General features: G+C 45.8%; 1 protein-coding gene across 1 annotated transcript in view; it reads right to left on the reverse strand.

The window, feature by feature from the left end:
• Window positions 1-24,548, reverse strand: part of LOC135972292 (E3 ubiquitin-protein ligase Topors-like) — a 45,353-nt gene that overhangs the window by 13,424 nt on the left and 7,381 nt on the right. The window lies entirely within an intron of this gene.

Here is a 24,548-nt window from a genome sequence, read left to right on the forward strand (position 1 = left end):
TGTACCACTACTCTTCCTCTTGGAACAGTGAAAGGGTCACCCCTATGGAGACTTGTTATAAGGGTCATATCTGATGCATCAGTTTGAACCTACCAAGATGCTTATATGACTAGCTGACTTTGGGCACTTTTTTAAAATATAAGCTTGCTTAAGTGATGTGTTTATTCCACATAGCAACTTATAAGAGTGATGTTTTGACAACAGGATGAGTTTAAATTGAAGAACAACAGATCTAGAAGATTTACTGCCAAGAAGTTTGGAAAGTCCTAAAATTCCCATACAGAGAAAAAGGTCAAAATCCCCAGGTCAAATACACATGGCCAGTGTGTAATCAGTAATAAAAGCAATTAGAAAAGAGAAACAACATAAAAATAGCAAGGCCAGCAGACCAGTTATGTCAGTTGAAGCTTGCACATGCTTATTGTAGGAGTTGCGCAAGATATATAATACTTCATGGTGATTGGAAGAGAATGAATATGAAGAGTCATTGGAAGAGAACTAACGCATATATAATTGGGATGTGTGTAGTATGTGTGAAATTGTAAGGGGTAGTCAGAGCTTCACAGGACAAATCCATTATGATCAGCTTATGCCCCAGGAGAAGCACAGTAATCGTTCACAAGGAGTATTTTTTGGTTGAAATAGAAATTTGAATTAATAAACTTAAGTGTGTGACATTTTCCACCCAACATCATCTTCCCCTTCCAAAGGGACTCTTAAGGAGTTACTGTATCAGCTGGCAGCTTCTCCCCCAGTCCTTCACAGGCAGGGGTATTCGCTGGACCTGCTCAAACTGTAAAGGGATCACTTTAATTCCCAGAGAAACTTTTCAACCTTTGTTATGAATACATGCACTGGCTAAGCCAAGGTCTGCTTCTAGATATCCAGTTCTGCCATTATTCCTACATCAGGCTCTGAACCCACTCAAGTTGCCTCCCCCACAAGCTCATCTCCATTCCCACCATTGACTCTCAGTTTCTATGGGATGTAGACAGGCCTGCGAGCTGGTGTAGCTCCAGCCAAGACATCAGTCTCAGTTCTTATGCCCCCCTTTTTTTTCTCCCCCAGGATCACTTTCTCCGGCATTATGCTTCTCCGGTTCCATGTTCAGATATAGAAGAGCAATATTGCTTACCCTTTACTCATATCTGTAGTTAGTTAAGCCTTGAGAGCTACATACTACACGACCATAGTCAAGGTGTTACATCTACCTCAACCTAACTCCCAGTTAAAATAGAAAGCAGCTATCATAAGTAGTCTAATTCTCCGTCCCTGGAATACAATTATTCCAGCAATAGGAACATTCTAGCAATTATTCTAGCAATAGGAACGTTTTTGCTAGTTGGGTGCTGTTGGTCTGGTCACTTCTGGAACCAGAGCCGATAGTTAAATCTCTTCATTTTACTTTTATACTAACACCTCCTCTCTGTGCTCTTTCAGGACAGTGTCATTAATCCAGGTCTTAAAAATGACTTTCGCCCTCTCCCCCGCAGAGGATGAAGAGAAAAGTACAGCTGGAAGTATTCAGTCACACAGCTATTAAGCAAGGTAGCTTTTTCCAGGTTTGCTGACTTTGCCTTCCCATCAAAAACAAATACATCTCTCAGTGGTACAGAGTAAAGCTAAACAAGAAACACAATATAAATTCACACCTCTCTTCCTCCTCACCTAGCAGGTGTTACCACTAGCAACAGTGCTATAAGTCATGACTGAGGTATTTGCAGGGCTTGTGGTTTCATTTTTTTGAACTCTTAGGTTCAGCAGCCCTACAAGATGCCAGTAGTAGAATACATCAGACAGGGGTAAAACAATCATACAGTCAATCCAAAATCATTTTACTTAACTATGCAAATCACTTCTGCCACTGAAGAGAACGCCCGCCAGAAGATGCAATAGCTTTATGATACCAAAATGAGTTACCCTAACCAACCTGAAATTTGCAAAAAGCTAAAACTACCATCTTCAAGTAACAACAAACTGACAATTTCACCAAGACTACCTTAAACCCTAACAGCAACCAAGCACAAAACTACATTAGCCACTTCACACCATACCACCCAAAGCAACATAAACCAAACTAAGGGCTAGTCTACACTACCCGCCCGGATCAGCGGGTAGAAATCGATCTCTCGGGGATCGATTTATCGCGTCTCATCTAGACGGATAAATCGATCCCCGAATCGACGCGCGTACTCCCACCTCATCAGGAGGAGTAAGCGCCATCGACGGGGGAGCCGCAGCGGTCGATTTGCCGCCGTCCTCACAGCGGGGTAAGTCGAAAAAGATACGTCGAATTCAGCTACGCTATTCATGTAGCTTAATTTGCGTATCTTAAATCGATCCCCCCCAGTGTAGACCTAGCCTAATACTCCAGCTGCTACTGCAAAAGATAGCACGTCTGACTCAGAAATTAAATTAGCTCCTAAAACACAACAAGGCTGTATTTGACCTGCCTCTCACCTAGTTTCATCCTTCAGACTCCATACTGAGAGAAGTATACCATTCCACTTTTAAACCCATGAAGCTGTCATTGAAGGGTGTGGCATGCTCAGGAATGCAATCAGAAAGCAGTATTGTCCTCTGTGACTAATGAGGGCTGCAAGCTGGGTGGAACAAGAGAAGGAGAGCAGCAGGACTATTGGCCCGTTACAATACAACACGTGGAAATTATTCTCCACAAGTAAGTCCAGCAGACTTTCCTAGAAGAAATCTTAGACCCTGCCTTTCTTAGCAAGAACTACTGTGAAAGAGAAGACAGGTTTGTTTACCCACTGAAGATCTTTGGGACAGGGACTTTTTGTTGTGTGTTTGTGTAGTGCAGGGGTGGCCAATCCGTGGCTCTTTTACAGTTAAAGTGCAGCTCGCGAAGCCTCTCACACTCACCCCTATTCTCCACCTACCAGACTGGGGTGGGGTGGGGTGCTCAGGTCTTCAGCCCCACTGGGTGCTCCTGCCAGGGCTCGGGACATCAGCAAGCACGCCCCGTGGGGCTGAAGCCCTGAGCCCTGGCAGATGCCTCCCATGGAGCTGAAGCCCCAAGACCCTCCTCTCCATGGGACTGAAGCCCTGAGTAGGGTAACCAAGTGTCCGGTTTTCAAGCAGAATACCTGGTCGAAAAGGGATCCTGACCACTCTGATCAGTACCGTTGATCGGGCTGTTGACTGTCCAGTTGGCGGTGCCGTGCAGCAGGGCTGGGTGGCTCCCTACTAGCCTACACTCCGTGCGGCTCCCAGGAAGCAGACAGCATGTCCCCTCTCTGACTCCTACGTGTAGGACAGGGTGGAGAACCTAGGGCACGTGGGCCGGATCCAGCCCCATAGTTAATTTCATCCGACCTATGGCTCCCCATAGGGCAGGAGCTGCGAACGCCAGCTTGCCCCATTACGGTGGGGAAACCCTGAGTCTCTGCACGCCCCCCATGGGGCTGGAGCCGTGGCGCCAGCTTGTCCCACTGCAGGGGGAAGCCCCGAGCCTCTGTGCCCTCCCACCCTTCCCCCCCACTGGAGCCACAAGCGCCAGCTCACCCTGCTGCAAGGGGAAGCCAAGAATCTCTCCCCCGCCCCCGGTGGGTGAGTGGCCCACAACTGATTTTTTTTTCTGTGGGTCAATGAGCCACCAGAGCCCTCACCCCCAGCCCATACCTCCTCCACCCCAACCCCCGTCTCAGCCCAGAGCCCCCTCCTATACTCTGAACCCCTCAGCTCCACCCCCAAGCCCAGAGCCCCCTCCTGCACCCCAAACCCCTCATTCCTGGCCCCATCCCCAGAGTCTGCACCCCCAGCTGGAGTCCTCACCCCCTCTCGCATCTTAACCCACTGCCTCAGCCTGGAGCCCCCTCCTGAACTCTGAACTCCTCATTTCTGGCCCCATCCCAAAGCCCACACCCCCAGCCAGAACCCTCACCCTCCCCTGCACCCCAGCTCGCTGAGCCAGCCTGGTGAGAATGAGCAAGTGAGTGAGGGTGGGAAGAGCGAGAGGGTGGGGATGGAGTGAGCAGAGGCGGGGCCTTAGGGAAGAGGCGGGGCGTCAGAGGAGGCAGGGTAGGGGTAGGGGCCAGGGCAAGGGTGTTCTGTTTTGTGTGAGTAGAAAGTTGGCAACCCTAGCCCTGACAGGCGCGCCCCGGCTCTCAAACTTCTGAAGATGGTCGTATGGGGCTCGGAGGGTTAGTAAGTTTGGCCACCCCTGGTATAGTGCCTAGTGCAATAGTTTCCTGGTCCATGATTGGGACTCTTTGGTGTCACTACAATACATATAAACAATAATGACCTATGACTTTCCTTGTCTTATATAAATAAGCTGGTGATTTTTCTAAAGCCCAAGCAGCAGGACTATGAGTACTCCACTGAAGGTAAATTTTAATAGATTGTGCTGGGGTGATAACATAAATAGACTAATTTAAAAATGACTAATCGTGTATCTGAGTGGATAACACTGTTATGGAAATCTTTGTGACCAACAGCTCCCTCTTGTCATCAGCTAGTCTATTTTGAATCAAATGCATTATATTCTTTACCTGCTACTGTACATTTCCTAGTAGTTCATCTTCACACGGTAATTTCATCTACACACTTTCTGGAGACCACAGCCTTCAGAAACCAGCAGCCTGAACCCACCACCTTCCCCACCTCCATCTCTGAAGAGGTGCTTCCATACTGAAGGACAAAATCCCTCCTCTCCTACACATAGATACTGCAGGGGCATAATCCAGAGCTAGCATGCCAGGGACAATGGTCTGCAGAGTCAATTGCACTGCCCAGACTATGCAGTATGCAAGCAACGTGGCAGTCATGGCCTAAGCAGAGATTTGCAAAGGTGCTGTGGGCTCCTCAGTGATGCATCCAAAATTTGTGTTGTGCTGAGATTGAAAGATGTGGTTGTCTGGCTATTTTAACTGGATTGGTTCACCCATTTCTCATGACCATCTTTGGCCATTCCATTATTTTTATAACAGCAGAGCCTGGAAGCCCGATGGCACTAAGTGCTGTACAAACACACAATGAGAGATGGTGTCTGCCTCAAATACCATAGACAAGATGGAGTGGGAGGAGAAACAAAGGCACAGAGAGATGAAAGCCCAGATCCTCAAAGATATTTAGGCACCTAACCCCTATCAAATGGGAGTTAAGCACCTACATCCCTTTCAAAATCTGGGCCAATGTGACTTGCCCCAGGTCACCCAGCAGAGATACCCACATTTCTTGACTCCCAAGTCAGTGCCCTGTCTTCTAGGTTACACTGCCTCCTGTTTGATAACTGATTGTAGTTTCTCTCCTCTTTGGTAGTTTTGAGAGGACTGTTCCCAACATGCATGACAGCCAAACAAAAGTGAGCACTGATTGTTTTCACTTCATTGACAGGAGAGACAAATACTAGACTTCTCGCAAAGTTCACTTACTCTAGAAGTGCATATGCACGGGGAAGACCTGATGGGTAGCAAAAAACCCTTTGATGTAAAAACAGCTGTAGGGGCATTTGCCTATAAAGCTGACTTTCAGCTGACAATGGAAGCTAATGAGGAATGTTAACTACCGTCTCATAAATACCATCTCATAAAATTTTCCTGTGCCTCCAGCTTCTGTATCTAGGGATAAATCACTCTTCTGGACTACGCCACTTATTAGTGCACTTCAAACTGGCTTCTTGATTCCACCATTACATTAATCCATCGCTTCTTCTGTTGGCAGCATATTCGAAGTAACCCCCCCTCTGACAGGCGGCTGGCAAATCTGTTAGGAAACAATTCACTCCTTGTGCAGTAGTCTGCATTTTTAAAACTGAACTGCACGTCATCTGAGGTGAAGCATTCAGAGCCTCCTGCAGAACCCCATGTGTTCTGTGAGAGAATGGATCAACTCCCCCGGTATATCCCCCGCTCCCTCATTTCTGTCAGGCACCTGTGCTCACTCCAGTGGTACAGACATCACGGTAGCAGCATCGAGCCAATTAAATAATGGTCACACATGTAGAGCTGGGATGTGACGTGGGAGTAAGAACCCTTTACATGGGACACCCTGATCTGAATATGCAGGAGTAGGCAGGGCAATGTGCCCTTGCCACCCTCCATGATGCAGGGAAAAGTGGGGAAATGGTAGAGCCTTGGTTGAGGGCACAGGGACATGAAGGGCTAGCTAGCATGAGAGAGGTATTGAGCATGAGCCAGAGACAGAGATGGTTTCAGCTGCTAGAATATGAGCCACCTTAGCAGGTCTTGTAGGGCTTAGGGGCCTAACTCCAGGAGAGGGTTTGTGGCCGAGGATCCTGTGGACGGAGGTACCTATCTGTGGCCTGGCAACCAGGTACACCAGGGCAGCTGCTTAAGTGCCTAACCCTTCTCCTCAGGACTTTTCTCCTGCCTAGTTCAGCTTGCTGGCTTCCAAAGATCCCTTTCTTGGGCACCTAACTCTCCCCATTCATCGTATGGGAAACCTGGGCACCTCTCTCAGGACTGAGGATTTTGTGACTAGCAGGCTGCTTAGGGGTTAGGTGTTGCACCACTGAGTGGAGGAACATCAAGTACCTTTGAAGATGTACCACTATGGGGGCATTTCTCTCAAGCACAATATCTCCGAGGGCTACTCCTGAGGTGATACAGTTGTGCACCACCCCCCATGATCAAGTCTGGGCCTAAATTCAGTGTCTACTCCTTCATAAACAAGGATCGCACCAATAGCCAAAGAGATTTTCAATGCCTAATCAATTAACTCAATAGATAACCCTTTCATCAAGGCTATTCCCAGTATGCTTTAGGTGACTGTGTTTCCATCCCACAGAGCCTGTTTCCACGCTTCACACTTTTTTGTGGGGTTTCCCCTTTAATTTGATATTTTGTTGTACAAATATCTCAAGGGTGCGGAACCAAGCAAGAGACGGGAAACACCCTATAAAAGCATCATTTTAAGTAAGTCCTTAAATTTCCTGGTTAAGTGCTTTGCCAGATTAGGGCCGTCAGGGTGAGAGTTGCTTGACGTTATGATGAGTTACTCATGAAAATGTAAACCTGCCCATAGTGCGGTCACTTTATGCACAGTTTTATGATGTTGAAGACTCCCTCTGCTGCACATTGCTTACTACCGACTTCCGATGCACAGATTGCAGCCAGCTTCTGTACCTAGAGATGGGCCTGGAGGTAATTAACCTTGTGCTGATGTGACGCCAGGATTTTTTTTCTATTAGCACAATGCTGTAGTTAAGAAACAGATTAGCCCATACAGAAGAGCTTGCAAAGCTGCCCCTAGCAAGGGGATAAAAACAAAATCCATTTTTAATGGTTGGAAGCTTGTAGCTTAGTTCACATTAAAAGAGAATAATTCTGTTTTCATTCTGCTCTCCTGTAGAGTGCCTGCTTCGGGGAGATATATTTTCTAAATGAGAGGGGGGATTTTTTTTTTAATACCCTTGAAGGCACCAGAGACCCTGCTGTTCGAAAGTACCCACGTCTCCGACTGGAGCGCAGCTTTGTTTCACTTTTAATGCAGTGATTTAAAATGAACGGCTGCAAAAATTCTCCCGAGTAAAATCCAGAAAGCACTTTATCCTCCTCATCGCTTCAATGTAGAACACGAGGAAACAGGACTGGACCTTTTCCTAAGATGTTATTTAACTCATCACGAAGCAGAGGTAGGTAGCCATAATAGAGCTATTCAAAGCCTAATAGTAGACGTGATCAGTGTTTGTCATCATGGGATAACCTCTTCTGAGGCGCAGGGTAAATCTGAGCTGGACACAATCAGCTTGGCAGGGAAAGCAGTACGGCCTAATTCAAAGTACTGATGATCTTCAGACTAGAGTAACTTCTTTATGTGACAATGATGGATGGCTTCTGTTACAGCTTATGGCCTCATCACACTTAAAATCATCTTTCTTCCTGTTTTCAGACCATCTTAATTCCTCTGGGCAGCTGCCATCAATTTACATGGATGGGCCCAGATAAAAAAAAAAAAAAACCACAGCATATTTGTCAAAATCCTTCCAGATGTACAAACAGCTCCTTCAAAAGGAGCATGCCTCACATTTCAGCTATATCTCACTTCTTCACTGGGATTGTAATAAATACTTCTTCCTGATGCCTAGCTGAGAAAGTTGATAATTAAAATCCAAAAATTATCTGTAGGAAGAATGATCCCGTGGGTGGGGCATTAGTCTAGGACTTAGGATAGCCAGATTCAAGTCCCTGCCCTGCCATAGACTTCTCGTGTGATCTTGGGCAAATCATGTTGCTCTGTGCCTCAGTTTCCCCATCCATAAAATGGGGGTAATAGCATCTCATGGGATGACGTGAGGAAGACTATATTAAAGACTGTGAGGTGATCAGATACTACAGTAATGGGGGCCATATAAGTATCATACATAGAACTACTGTACCCAGAATTTGATCAAAATAGTGAGGTTCAGTAAACATACCTTTGGGGTCTCTCTTGGGGAGGTGCTGAGTTGACTTCAGAGGGAGTGATAGATTCTCCTCCTATTACACCATAGTTTTGTAGGAGTGGAGGGCACTTAGAGTGCAGGAGGTGATTAGCTTGTTGTAGGAATAGGACCTCAGTCTCACTCACAGTGATACTCATTTAGGCCATATCTGTGCTACAGGACCACAACGATGGTGCTGTAGCGATGCCGCTGTAGCGCCGCAGTGCAGACACTTCCTACCATGACAGAAGGGGTTTTTCCTTTGCTGTAGGCATTCCATCTCCCCACGCAATGGTAGCAAGGTCAATAGACGCATTCTTCTATTGGCCTAGCTGCATCTACGCCAGGGGTTAGGCCAGCATGACTACAGTGCTCAGGAGTGTGAGATTTCACACCTGTGAGCAGGGGTGGCTCCAGGCACCAGCGCACCAAGCGCATGCCTGGGGCGGCAAGCCGGTCACCGTGAGAGCGGCAAAATACATAGAGCCGCCCCTGCCTGTGAGCACTGCAGCTGTGCTGACCATACTTTTAAGAATAGACCAGGTTTACACTAAGGCCACTTCTTACTGTTCTGGTAGTGTAAATGAAACTTAAAGTAGATGCAGATTTAATTTATACCCACTTTAACGCCCCTCTACGGTGGCGTAAAGAGGTCTCACTATCAATGACAATCAGGTCCCTTGTATTATTTTTCTCTCCTCTTTGGTGACTGTAAAACCACACAATTTAGTATCCGACATGAATGCAGTTAATGTGCTTTTTGCTCCTTTTTCCAGATCATTCATAAGAGAGAAAAAGAAGAAGAATGGTCAGGAAAACAAACAGGATATTTGTTGCCAAACAATTTATAGCCCATATCCTAGGAGACAAGTTTAGGCAAGTTTGGGATTTATTTTTATTGACGATGTTGTCTTTATAATTTCAGCCATTAAAATGAATTTATATTAGCTGCTAGGATTAATGGACTATTAATGTTCCCAATAGAGCTGATCAGAATTCAGAATTTCCATCCTATGGGAAATCCAAGACCCCACAATTTGAGTTCATCCCAAATTGGGACAAAAAGTCAATTTGGGATTTTTCATGAAAAGAAATATTCTGGAACTACTTTGTTTCAACCTTATTAAAATGTTTTGTTTCGATAATAATAATTTTGACTTTTACATTATATATATTATTATAAGTGCAATATAGAGAGTATATATAGGCACACAATCATAATCTAACACACATCAAAATGATAACGTTGAAACACAACGCTTTGGCCTTATATCAAAATGAAACATTGATAATTTCCCATGAAAATGGACTAAACTGATGAATTCCCATGAAATGTTTAGAAGTCATCAAATCAGCATTTTCCAAAGAAAAGTAGTTCCACTGGAAAAATTTTCTGTTCGTTCTAGATTCCACTATAGGCTGGTCTACATTTAAAAAGTTACCAGCATAACTATGTCAGTTAGGGTTCTGATTTTTTGCTCAAACGGTTATGCCCATAAAAGCTCTTTTGTAGATGCAGTTATATCAATATAAGGCATCTCTATGCTGATATAGCTTATTTGAGTTTCCAAACTGAAATAAGCTATACTGGTCTACGCACATTTATACCGGTATAACTGTGTCCACACCGGTAGAGGGGTCACTTTAATTATACTGGTATACTTAAAGTGGCAAAACTTTCTAGGGTAAACAAGTCCTTAGTCTCCCATAACTTAAGGGGCCAAGTTCTCAGCTGGTGCCTATGGGTGGAGTTGTATTGAAGTCATTAGACAACACTGCCTCCTATTGGATAGAGCACATACCTGGGACTCAGAAGGCCCGGTTTCTATTCCTTACTCTGCCACTGGCCTGTTTGGTGCCCTTAAGCCAGTCACTTTGTCGCTTCATGCCTCAATTTCCCCACATGTAAAACAATACTGAGCCTTTTTGTAAAGTGCTTGGAGATCTACCGGTTAAAAGCTAGGTATCATTATTATTTTGCCAACTGGAACCAGCTGACTATCTGGTGTGTGCTTATAACTTGTACATGCATTGCTCCTGGTCCGGTTCTTGCTCATTTCAGAACAAGGCAATAATTTCACATTTTGTGTTAATAATTACAGTGTTAATAAGTTTTAGATTACTTTTTTCCACTCTTGTAATCAAACGGCTTTGTTGGTTATCACAAGCTATCAGTTCATACACATCTGTAATATGTATACATTGCTCTTTGTGATTTAATTTCCATAACTAAATTGGTGAGAATGAGAATTCTGAAATAATTACTTTGCCCAAGGCTTCCTTGATCAGGTATTTTCAGAAAAGAACTAACACGGTTACCTCACTTCATTTATTCTCTGCTGGGTGTATAATTATCCTTAACTCTTTTGAGCTAAGGTGAAGCTGGAAATCTATGCACATCCAAAGATATATCTGATGAGACAATATGACTATCTCCAAATAACTAAGATTACAGAGTGTAATTATTCTCTAAAGAGACCTCCTTGAAGAGCCAATGATTACATTTTACTTGACATAGTGTGTAAATTGCTGGGGAATATGGCTGGATAAATACACAGATTTAAAACCTATAGAAGGCTGATTCTTATTTACAGTACAGTCCCTTTACACTTAAAGTGGGGGTAATTCAAACCCATTCTGAGGCCCCTTTAATGGTGTAAATGGGTCTTAATTTAATGAGAATCAGGCCTAAAATATTTCAGGAGATGCAAAGGTACAGGACCCTGGCCCTTTTCTTTTTTTAAAGAAGAACTTTGAGCCTGATTCTCTTCCCTTAGAACTTGGGATACAGCACCTAACAGGTCCGCTTCCCAGTGCAGATAGGCAGATTTGCACTGGCTCAGTTCAAGCTATTGTAACGCCGACAGACCCCAGTCAACGGTGGGCGGGATCAAACCTGGGACCTCCGAAGCTTAGTGCATGAGCCTCTCTCTCTAAGTGGTCTCAGTGCCACTAGGTGCCCAGGAGGTGTGTGGGTTACACTATTACACTAAAAATAGCAGTGTGGATGTTGAGGCATGGGCTAACCGCCCAAGTCCAAGCCAGTCCAAGCTTGGGTGGCTAGCCGGAGCCACCACCCAGGCCGCAGCATCCAGTCAGCTCTTTTTAGCTTACTAGTGAGAGCAGAAATAGCACAAGCCTGTCTCCCATGCTGAGAATCACAGCTCCCAGCTGCAATGGAGCCAGACCCTTGGTAGCAAAACATTTCTTCGCTATGCTGATTTACATCTTAGCCCTGGTCTACACTATGAGTTTAGGTCGAATTTAGCAGCGTTAGATCAATTTAACCCTGCACCCGTACACACGACAAAGCCATTTTTGTCGACTTAAAGGGCTCTTAAAATAGTTTTCTGTACTCCTCCCCGACGAGGAGTACAGAAATCAACATCGCCGGGACAAATTTGGGGTAATGTCGATGCAATTCGACGGTATTGGCCTCCTGGAGCTATCCCAGAGTGCTCCATTGTGACTGCTCTGGACAGCACTCTCAACTCAGATGCACTGGCTAGGTAGACAGCAAAAGCCCTGGGAACTTTTGAATTTCATTTCCTGTTTGGCCAGCGTGGCGAGCTCATCAGCATAGGTGACCATGCAGACCCAGAATTGCAAAAAAGCTCCAGCATGGACCAAACGCGAGGCACTGGATATGATCGCTGTTTGGGGAGACGAATCCGCACTATCAGAACTCCGTTCCAAAAGACAAAATGCCAAAATATTTGAAAAAAAATCTCCAATGGCATGATGGACAGAGGCTACAACAGGGACCCGCAGCAGTGCCGCATGAAAATTAAGGCACTGAGGCAAGCCTACCAAAAAACCAAAGAGGCAAACGGCCACTCCAGGTCAGAGCCCCAGACATGCCGCTTCTATGATGAGCTGCATGCAATTCTAGGGCAGGCCCCTACCACTATCCCACTCCTGTCTGTGGACACCTGCAAGGGGGGAGTCTCATGCAACAGGGATGAGGATTCTGGGGACGAGGAAGATGAGAAGGTGGAGGAGGATGAGGATAGCACACAGCACGCAAGCGGAGAAACCATTCTCCCCGACTGCCAGGAACTGTTTATCACTCTGGAGCCAATACCCTCCCAACCCTCCCAAGCTGGGGTCACGGACCATGAAGCCAGAGAAGGCACCTCTGATGAGTGTACCTTTGTAAATATAATGTGTGGTTTAAAAGCAAGCGTTTTTAAAGGATTAATTTGCCCTGAAAACTTGGGATGCATTCGCGGCCAGTACAGCCCCTCCTTTTAAATGGCCAACCCAACGGGTGCTTGGTATGGGAAAGGAAAGTGCTGCTGTTTGAAACCATTCCCACACGTTATGAAGGTTGAAGCCGAAAGACTGTGGCTTACCATGGCTGCCTGCAAGCTGAATTCTGTTGCCCGGCCCTGCGTGTGTGATCTCTCACACCACACCAGCAGGCCCTCAATAGAAGAGGCAAAATACCGCCTTGTACAGAAAACACATGTGCTATGTAATGTTAACAGCTTGGTTCACCATGAAAGAGTCTACCCATTGTTCTCTAAAATGTGTCTTTTTAAATACTACTCTCCCTTTTTTCCTCCCGCAGCTGCAAATGTTTCAACTCTCCCCCTATCATCTCTGTCCCAGAGGCTAGCACAGATAAGAAGGTGAAAAAAATGCACTCGCGATGAAAGGTTCTCTGAGCTCATGCAGTCCTCCTGCACTGAAAGAGCTCAGCAGAATGCATGGAGGCAAACAATGTCAGAGTCCAGGAAAGCAGAAAATGAACGCGAGGACAGGAGGGATGAGCGAGATGAGAGATGGCGGGAGCAAGATGAGAGGTGGTGGGATGCAATGCTGAGGCTACTGGGGGATCAAACTGATATACTCCGGTGTATGGTTGAGCTGCAGGAAAGGCAACAGGAGCACAGACCGCCGCTGCTGCCCCTGTGTAACTGTCTGCCCTCCTCCCCAAGTTTCATAGCCTCCTAACCCAGATGCCCAAGAACAAGGGGGGGGGGGGAGGAAGGGCGGCTCCGGGCACCCAACCACTCCATCCCAGACGACTGCCCAAGCAACAGAAGGGAGACATTCAATAAGTTTTGAAGTGCAGTGTGGCCTTGTCCTTCCCTCCTCCACCACCCCACCAGGTGCTTTCCTCCTCCACCACCCCTCCCGGACTACCTTGGCAGTTATTCCCCCTATTTATGTGATGAATTAATAAAGAATGCATGATTTTGAAACAATAATGACTTTATTGCCTCTGCAAGCGGTGATCAAAGGGGGGAGGACGGTTGGTTTACAGGGAAGTAGAGTGAACCAAAAGGGTGGGTTTTCATCAAAGAGAGACAAACAGAACTGTCACACCATAGCCTGGCCAGTCATGAAACTGGTTTTCAAAGCTTCTCTGATGCGCAGCATGCCCTGCTGTGCTCTTCTAATTGCCCTGGTGTCTGGCTGTGTGTAATCAGCAGTCAGGCGATTTTCCTCAACCTCCCACCCTGCCATAAACATCTCTCCTTTATTATCACAGATATTGTGGAGCACACAGCAAGTGGCAATAACAATGGGAATATTGGTTTTGCTGAGGTCAGTAAACTGTGCCAGCTCGCTTTAAAACGTCCAAATGCATATTCTACCATCATTCTGCACCTGCTGAGCCTATAGTTGAACAGCTCCTTACTACTGTCCAGGGTGCCTGTGTATTGCTTCATGAGCCATAGCATTAAGGGGTAGGCTGGGTCCCCAAGGATTACTATAGGCATTTCAATGTCCCCAACAGTTATTTTCTGGTCTGGGAAGTAAGTCCCTTCCGGCAGCTGTTCAAACAGACCAGAGTTCCTGAAGATGTGAGCATCATGTACCTTTCCCAACCATCCCACATTGATGTCAGTGAAACGTCCCTTGTGATCCACCAGAGCTTGCAGCACCATTGAAAAGTACCCCTTGCGGTTTATGTACTGGCTGCCAAGGTGGTCCAGTCCCAAGATAGGGATATGCATTCCGTCTATCGCCCCACCACAGTTAGGGAATCCCATTGCAGCAAAGCCATCCACTATGAGCTGCACATTTCCCAGAGTCACTACCCTTGATAGCAGCAGCTCAATGATTGTGTTGGCTACTTTGATCACAGCAGCCCCCACAGTAGATTTACCCACTCCAAATTGATTCCCGACTGACCGGTAGCTGTCTGGCATTGCAAGCTTCCAGAGGGCTATCGCCATTCACTTCTCAACTGTGAGGGCTGCTCTCATCTTGGTATTCTTGTGCTTCAGGGCAGGGGAAAGCAAGTCAAAGTTCCATGAAAGTGCCTTTACGCATGCAAAAGTTTCACAGACACTGGGAATCATTCCAGACCTGCAACACTTATGTAGTCCCAGTCTGTGCTTGTTTCCCAGGCCCAGAATTGGCGTTCCATGGCATGAACCTGCCCCATTACCGCCATGATGTCCAAATTGCCAGGGCCCATGCTTTGAGAGAAGTTTCTGTCCATATCCTCATCACTATCATGATCATGCTGTCATCACCTCCTTGCCTGCTTTTGCAGGTTCTGGTTCTGCACATATTACAGTATAATGCGTGAGGTGTTTACAATGCTCACAACAGCAGCGGTGAACTGAGCAGGCTCCATGCTTGCCGTAATATGGCGTCTGCAGGAGAGCAAAGTTGCAGTGGAAGCAGTGGAGAACGATGAATGCCACGAGAATAGATATTTATACAGAACGACGAGAGGACCTGCGAGGTGGATTCATGGCACCAGGAGAGCAGAGTTGCAGTGGAAGTGGTGGAGGATGATGGTTAGCACCGCACACATTTCCCCGAGGAGCCTATGACAAACAACATGGAGAAATTTGCTACCGAGACACGAGCAGGAGAGCAGAGTTGCAGCGGAAGCAGTGGTTGGATGATGATGTTTAGCAGTCCTACTGCACCATCTGCTGAAACCAGTAAGGCGTCTGCACGGAAAAAAAGCGTGAAACGATTGTCTGCCGTTGCTTTCACAGAGGGAGGGGCGACTGACGACATGTACTCAAAATCACCCGCAACAATGTTTTTGCCCCATCAGGCATTGGGAACTCAACCCAGAATTCCAATTGGCAGCGGAGACTGTGGGAACTGTGGGATAGCTACCCATAGTGCAACGCTCCAAAAGTTGACACTAGCCATGGTACTGTGGATGCACTCCACTGACTTAACGCGCTTAGTGTGAACACACACAATCTAATATATAAAATCGCTTCCTAAAAATCGACTTCTATAAATTCGACCTAATTTCGTAGTATAGACATACCCTTAGATTCAAAGGCCAGAAGGGACCATTGTGATCATCTAGTCTGTGTAATGGAGGTCATAGAACTTCTCCCAAATAATTCCTAGAGCATACATTTAGAAAAAAAACATGGAAACCAGCTGATCATCTGGGCCAAATTTAGTTCAGTTGAGGCAATATTAAGCATATTGACTGGTAAATTTTAATTCCCTAAATGACTTTTTTTTTTTTAACCAAATTTGAAAATGTAAAGGGTCAAATCAAAGCAAACAAAAATTGTTTCAAGTCAACCCAAATTGTTTCAGTCATTTTTTGATGAAAAATGAAAAATTCGGGGGAGGGGTGAGTTTTGTTTGAATCAACCCGCCTTTTTTTTTTTTTTTCGTTTGGCTTCCTGAACCGAAAAATCCATTATTTGCTCTCAGCTCTAGCTAAGGGTGTGGGTCCTCAGTTTTGGTGGGTCTAGAATCTGAGACTGTGGAGGCCCTGAGTCTCTGACACCTCCCTTGTCACCAGTAAGTGATATACAAAGCAGCACCTCACCAATCCTGGAAGATCAGGCCCCACAGGAAGTTATATCACAATGTCCACAGCGTGAGGTCACCTGATTGGCTCTCACACACTACTTAAGCCAGGAAGAGATTTGAGTGGACTATCTGAGCAACTGCGCAGACATTCTGTTACTGCTGTATTGGACCTGCTCTAGCCCATCTCCTGCGATCTGTGCCCAACCCCTGTTCCCGGTTCCTGCTCCTCTCCTGTCCTGTTGCTGCTTCCTATCTCACTCCTTCCCTTGCCTTTGGTTCTTGCCTTGCTCCTGCTGCATGCCTGATTCTTTCCTGATTTCTGGCTCCCACCCCTATGCTCCACTCCTGACCGTTGTCTATTAGTCCTGGATCTGCTCCCAGCTTGTCTTTTGGCTACCTACTCCAACTTGCCTCCCAACCACTTATCCAAGCCACTCCTATTAGGCCAGGCCACCTATGCCTCGCTTCCTAACACTCTACAGCTTAAGCTAAAGAACCATGGCTTGTAATACTTACATCCTCTGTGGACTGGGCCCGGAAGGGGATGCATAGCACAACTGACTAGTGGGTTACCTACTTCCTCTGAACAAAGCAAGTCTCTGAGACCCACACCAGAATCCTTGATGATCCCCCACTTATATGATATCTGCCCTTTTGGCCAACAAACGGGGACTTCCAGAGCTAAAACGATGAGCACTACAGCTTGAACTAAAGAGCCAGGTTTTGTACCTGTAGCTGCAACAGACACATATTGTTATGTTCCTCTGGTGTTATCTGGATCGGTGATCTGCTAGGTCACTCCAATCCTTGACTCTGGGAGCCAGCCTTACCCTGCTCTGCTGGGAGACCCCCACTCCTGGGCTGTTCACGCACCAGCCTCTGGCATGTAAGCTGCTCTTTGGATTGTGCAACCAAATGACACTAGCCAATATCTCCGGTCCCAGACACAACCCTAGGAACCTCCGTCTTGCAGTGTCCAGTTATACCCGCTGGATGCTGCAAGCTTACATTAGTTCATCAATTTAACAAAGAAATTGATATGTACCAGGCTTGTTATCCCAAAGGGAGTCTGACACGCTTCAAACCAAACACACTGCTTCAGGTAGAATAAACAAACAAATGTATTAACTACAAAGATAGATTTTAAGTGATTATAAGTCAAAGCACAAGAAGTCAGATTTGGTCAAATGAAACAAAAGCAAAACACATTCTAAGCTGATCTTAACACTTTCAGTGCCCTTACAAACTTAGATGCTTCTCACCACAGGCTGGCTGGTTGCCCTTCAGCCACGCTCTCCCCTTTGATCAGCGCTTCAGTCACTTGGTGTGGTGTCTATAGATGGAGATGGAAGAGAGAGAGAGAGCATGGCAAACATCTCTCCCTTTTATCATGTTCTTTCTTCCCTCTTGGATTTGTCCCCCCCCTTCAGAGACAGGTGAGCATGACCTCATCGTAGTCCCAAAATGACCAAAGGAAGGGGGGTGACTTACTCGAGAGTCCAACAGATCCTTTGTTCCTGCCTAGGCCAATGTCCTTTGTTCCTGTGAGGCTGGGCTGGGTTTGTCCCATACATGCTCTGATGAGATGTGAACTGCCCCTCTGCTCTTGGAGAGTTTTGCCTGGGCCTGTTTTAAGCCATGAGGACATATTTTCAGCCTCATAACTACATACATAAAATTACAACCTATAACATTACTATGGCAACAATGCTCAGTGCATCATGAGCCTTCCGAAGACACCCGACATGACAAACTTTGCATTGGATACCACACAATCATATTATAAGGATGACCATGGGGGTGCTGTACTGGGTGTTCCCCCAAGCTACAGAGCATCACATCTCCCCCCTTAGTTTACTGCAAGAGGGTTAGTCACTGACTAGCTCGAAGTCAGTTTGTATTATAGTTCTCTTGGCATCCAGCCATCAATGCAATTAGGTGGTGTGCCTCAGTTTCCCCCTTTACACACAGCCATCCAGGTTTGTTATGGTTTCTCTGTGCGATAAGCTTTAAATCTGTTTACATGTATTAACTGAACACTAGCATTACCATTCCGTGTCAAAATTCTTATCCCCAAAACTTAACATTAATACCAATTATTTTTATCACAGATGTGCGTTTACAAGTATCTTTAGGATACCACACCCTCTGTTCAGATAGGTTGGTTTGTTCATTACCCATGGTGTCCTTGGTCTCTTTCCCATGTAATCAGTCACTGGCTTTTCTTTCCCTCCATTGTTCCCCTCTGTGCAGGCTCTTAATTTAATCATGTTTCTGGAATTTTGGTGCACCAGGGTCTGGCAAGATAGGTGTTTAGGGGGATCCTGAATACTGGCTGGTCCTTTTGGGATCTGTCTCCCAACCCCAGGACTGTACATATGCAAAAAATCCAATTCCCTTTTGGGGGTTACCCTGTGTTTCCCCCTCCCAGCACTGAGTCCTTCCCTGCCCCCTAGAGGACTGTGATCTGTGCTCTCTGGGCTAACGGTGTTTATCCTTTGACCACATGCACCCTTTCCCAGCAGGTTTCCCATAACTGCTTTCTGTATCTCACCAGTGTGGGGGAAGACACCCCCTTCTCTGTCACTTGGGTCATTTGTATTCTCACAAACTACCACCTGGCAACTTCCTGGTCTCAACTCCTCTGTTATTACAAGTATCAGAGGGGTAGCCGGGTTAGTCTGGATCCGTAAAAAGTGACAGAGTCCTGTGGCACCTTATAGACTAACAGTCTGTTATTACAGGTGTTGGAGCTGCATCTTGATTTAAAAAGAACCACAGTTACTTTCCAAAAACTTATCAGAAATAGCATCTTGAAAAACTGGGACCTGGATTAGGGTACCCTCCGCCACCCCTTTCTCTGTCCCTGAGAAGTCAGCTGTGTGCCTGCTCCCCTTCAGGAAGTCAGTCACACAATTCCCTCTCAAAACCTGGGTCACAGATTGAGTGCCTGGGTGCACAGTTGCTGACTTAGCCATTTGGTCCTGGGCATCCTCTCCCAAGGGACCAGCGAGGAGACACTCCTGTACTCCTGCTATTCCTTCCCCAGTTTCCTCCTCTGGGCCCCTCTCTAAGACACATTTCTCTGTGCTCCCAGAGAAGGGATCCATCCCTTGGTCAGCTGCAAAATCCTGCCAGCTAACACCTGGGACAGTTTCCTTAATCACTAACAACACCTCTCCTGCCCCCGATCCTGAGGGCATTTTGCCTTTTGCGGGAAAGGAGCAAGTCTCAGTCCCTCCCATACTTGGAAGCACACTGTTTCCTTGTGTTACAGAGTTACAGGAATCCTCACCCACCTCAGTGGTTTCTGAGATCCCTTGCCCCTTTTCTGGGCTCTCCTCTGGGACACATTTCTCTATGCTCCCGAGAGCCTAACAGCAGGAGCAGATGGCTCCCCTGAATAGGTTGAATGCAGATGCTAGAAGGCCCCAGTGGAATACCCTCAGTCTGACTTTTGCACCATGGTTATGTTTTGCCAGTATACAGCACCTGCCAGACTGAAGGATCTTAAAGCACCACTAAAGTTCAATCAATGTAAGACTAGGAGACTGGAAACCAGACTGGCTAGGAGAATGTTTTGGCTAGGATAGTAGTGTGCATACTTTGGTTCTGTGCATATTTACCCATTTGTTAGCAGGCCACACAGCTCCAAAACGAATAACATTGACACCTGCACAACTCACAGTGCATTCTGGGGACCAAAATACCCTCTCTTTAAAATGTGATTTCCTCTACTGATTCCCTGTGATGGCACCACTAAGCATTGTGCTCCAAATGGCCCAGGCTTTCTAATCGCTCACTGCCTTTCGTATGACAAAAAACAGCAGGACTGGAGCTCTCTCATCATCCCTATATTTTTGCACAACTGTAGCCACTATCTCCTGACTCAATGTCAGGCCTTAATGGGAAAACAACAGAGGGATCTCAGCCCTGTTTTAATTGCCCTCTTCTCAGCAGGTTCATTACAAAAGTTTAGCACTATTTCTGCTTCATCAACCCTTTGGTAACTCAACCAACTGGTGGGAGGAGAGAAGAGAAAATGCTTTGGAAAGTATTTTCATATGCAAACAGAGTTCCTTTTATTCTTTCCACTCTTGAACGCACACCGTTAGGATTTGGATAATGGGTTCTAATTATTGTGGTTTGCAATTGCTGCTGTCAAGCTGGCTTGGGGGTGTATGTGACTTTCCCAATTATCCTTCTTCCTCGAGTTATTTGTGTGGCACCAGCTGCGTTACAAAAATTGAGATAGCTAGTGCTTTGGACTGAGTGATAGCCTACCATGGAAAACGGTCGTTAACTACCCTGATGCAAGAGTACGGAGGTGGCATCATATTATTTATTAACAAGGCTCATTCTTCAGCCTTTGAACATGCTTCTTCTCATGAAATCACAGTCCCAACAGTAGTGTATTCTGAACTGTTAAATGAAGGCCGTTACACTCCATTACCTGCTATGGGAACCAGCCCAGAACACCTGAGCCAGAAGTATTGCTGCAAATCCTTTACTCTACTGCAACGTTGCTTTAATGTTGTGCCCCAGGACAGGTCCCACTCAGTAATTCATAGAACGGTGCTATGTGGCACACGTGTGGTAGCCAGAGCTTATCCACAAAGCAGATTTAGAGCAGGAATGTAGGGGTAAGAGGATAGAGCAGACATCTAGATCTCATGGGGTGGGGAGCCGGAGGAGCCTGGAGTCAACTCACTGCTAATGCCAAGGCTTGAATGGCTCTGGAATCTTGCAGGCCTCAGGGCAGCTAATTAAAAACAAAGGCAGAATCACCACCAGTTCTGCAGAGGAGGAGGTGACCCTAAGCAATGTTTTCCTCCCCCAAGGATCCCTTCCCATGGGGTCTTCCAAGAGCAGGTGTGAACTGAGTCTGGAGGTTCCAAAATGGACCCACCAATATTTTAAATCTCAATATTTCAGCATGCTGTTTTGGACTTCCCAGTCCTCCCCACCTGCCCCAGATTCACCTCCGCATTGGTATACCCGTTACATTAGATGGGACTTTAAATCGGCACTGCTTTTAACTTACATAGCTAAGAACATTAATTGAGCAATGCTTACATTCTTCTGTATTGAGCAGAAGTGGGAAAGTCCTAAATACAACCCCAGGTAAAATCAGTCAGGAGTGCTTTGCTCACAGAGCAAGTAACTGAAAATTTCAGTTTGTCAATTAAAGCTGTTTTGTCATATGTACAAAAAAGGCTCCTTTAAATTGATTTTATAAAGGGTTTTGGGGGAAGGTGATGCGGGGAGATGAGGTATTCTTAGTGATCCAATTTGTTAAAATGTTGATTAAAGATTTGTCTTCTCTCTCCTTTGGTGATAAAGGATAACTTGTTAGAGTGTATCCAAGGACAGCTGGTCCTGGAGAGGAGACCAGGCCCAGTGTCCCTGTGTCAGAGCAGGTGGGAACTGAGCCAATTAAAGGGGGGCCAGGCTACATGTAGGTCTATTATGGTCTGTCCCAGGATAGGAAGAGGAGGAGTGTTTAGTGCAGGCTGTGCCTGGAAAGAGAAGTCATAGAGGAGTGGAGCTCACTCCTGTGATGGGCTCTAGAGCAAGGGCCATGTACCCAGGAAGGTTGCCCTGGACCTGCTGTTCCAGAAGAGCAGCAGAGCTGGCCGGGAAGGAGGAGTTGAGGAACTGTTTGTGTTTGGACAATAAACCTGCTTCAAGGAGAATGGGTGGAGCAGTGTATGCTCAGAAGCTGGGCAGAAGTCATTCATCAAGAATCATAATTTGCCATTAGTGTCAGAACTGGGCTTTTATTCAAACCTACACTGGAGTGAACGACCTGCCTAACAGTGACAGCTCTGTAGACTAAGTCAATTGGCATGAAATGAAATACATTTTAATGGGGGGGGGGGGGATTTAATTCACTGTGACCATGGCAAGAATCTCATTTCCACTGCAGTTAACATGACAAAGTGACATGTCCACACTATTGACTGATGATAGAACATTTGTGTTCTATTTGAAGTCTCGCTCATTGCAATAGATGCCAAATTGCTGCTCTCCTTTTCCGCTCTTTTTTGTGTGTACTTAGTGTACCAGGCTGTTAAGAAAGGATGAAGGACGTTTACAAAAGATGAATATAGGCAAACAACACAGGAATGCAGGAGCAAGATTAGAAAGGCAAGGGCACAAAATGAGCTCAAACTAGCTACAGGAATAAAGGGAAACAAGATGACTTTTTATCAATACATTAGAAGCAAGAGGAAGACCAAAGACAGGGTAGGCCCACTGCTCAGTGAAGCGGGAGAAAGAGTAACAGGAAACTTGGAAATAGCTGAGATGCTTAATGACTTCTTTGTTTTGGTCTTCACCGAGAAGTCTGAAGGAATGCCTAGCATAGTGAATGCTAATGGGAAGGGGGTAGGTTTAGCAGATCAAATAAAAAGAGAACAAGTTAAAAATCACTTAGAAAAGTTAGATGCCTGCAAGTCACCAGAGCCTAATGAAATGCATCCTAGAATACTCAAGGAGCTAATAGAGGAGGTATCTGAGCCTCTAGCTATTATCTTTGGAAAATCATGGGAGATGGGAGACACTGGAAAAGGGCAAATATAGTGCCCATCTATAAAGAGGGAAATAAAAACAACCCAGGAAACTACAGACCAGTTAGCTTAACTTCTGTGCCAGGGAAGATAATGGAGCAAGTAATTAAGGAAATCATCTGCAAACACTTGGAAGGTGGTAAGGTGATAGGGAATATCCAGCATGGATTTGTAAAGAACAAATCATGTCAAACCAATCTGATAGCTTTCTTTGATGGGATAACGAGTCTTGTGGATAAGGGAGAAGCTGTGGATGTGGTATACCTAGACTTTAGTAAGGCATTTGATACGATCTCGCATGATATGCTTATCGATAAACTAGGCAAATACAATTTAGATGGGGCTACTATAAGGTGGGTGCATAACTGGCTGGACAACCGTACTCAGAGTTGTTATTAATGGTTCCCAATCCTGCTGGAAAGGCACAACAAGTGGGGGTCCGCAGGGGTCTGTTTTGGGACCGGCTCTGTTCAATATCTTCATTAACGACTTAGATATTGGCATAGAAAGTACGCTTATTAAGTTTGCAGATGACACCAAACTGGGAGGGATTGCAACTGCTTTGGAGGACAGGGTCATAATTCAAAATGATCTGGACAAATTGGAGAAATGGTCTGAGGTAAACAGGATGAAGTTTAACAAAGACAAATGCAAAGTGCTCCACTTAGGAAGGAACAATCAGTTTCACACATACAGAATGGGAAGAGACTGTCTAGGAAGGAGTACGGCAGAAAGGGATCTAGGGGTTATAGTGGACCACAAACTAAATATGAGTCAACAGTGTGATTCTGTTGCAAAAAAAGCAAACATGATTCTGGGATGTATTAACAGGTGTGTTGTGAGCAAGACACGAGAAGTCATTCTTCCGCTCTACTCTGCACTGGTTAGGCCTCAGCTGGAGTATTGTGTCCAGTTCTGGGCACCGCATTTTAAAAAAGATGTGGAGAAATTGGAGAGGGTCCAGAGAAGAGCAACAAGAATGATTAAAGGTCTTGAGAACATGACCTATGAAGGAAGGCTGAAAGAATTGGGTTTGTTTAGTTTGGAAAAGAGAAAACTGAGAGGGGACATGATAGCAGTTTTCAGGTATCTAAAAGGGTGTCATAAGGAGGAGGGAGAAAACTTGTTCACCTTTGCTTCTTGTTCTATCCTTAGAGGCTATGGGCTTAAACTGCAGCAAGGGAGATCTAGGTTGGACATTAGGAAAAGTTCCTAACTGTCAGGGTGGTTAAACACTGGAATAAATTGCATAGGGAGGTTGTGGAATCTCCATCTCTGGAGATATTTAAGAGTAGGTTAGATAAATGTCTATCAGGGATGGTCTAGACAGTATTTGGTCCTGCCATGAGGGCATGGGACTGGACTCTATGACCTCTCGAGGTCCCTTCCAGTCCTAGAATCTATGAAAGGCTGGTTCTTCTTACAGCAATGGCTGAATCAGCTCCTTAATACTTCACAGACTTTATAGGAAAAAGGCTGGTACTCTGAAGGGGACCTGTTACCTAAGGGCTTGTCTACATTGGCACTTTACAGCGCTGCAACTTTCTTGCTCAGGGGTGTGAAAAAACACCCCCCTGAACACTGCAAACAGTGTAGACAGTGCACCAGCGCTGGTAGCTACTCCCCTCGTGGAGGGGGATTTTTTTAGAACGCTGGGAGAGCCACGACTATACAAGCCACGTTAAAGTGCTGCCAGTGAAGATGTACCCTTTCTCTCTCTCTCTCTCATTAAAACACTCTGGTCAATGGGCCTCATTCTCCACTGCCTTGCAATTTGTGAAGTCATTTCCAACTGTGCAAAAGCT

Source organism: Chrysemys picta, chromosome 6 (genome assembly GCF_011386835.1).
Source record: "Chrysemys picta bellii isolate R12L10 chromosome 6, ASM1138683v2, whole genome shotgun sequence".
Lineage (NCBI taxonomy): Eukaryota > Metazoa > Chordata > Testudines > Emydidae > Chrysemys > Chrysemys picta.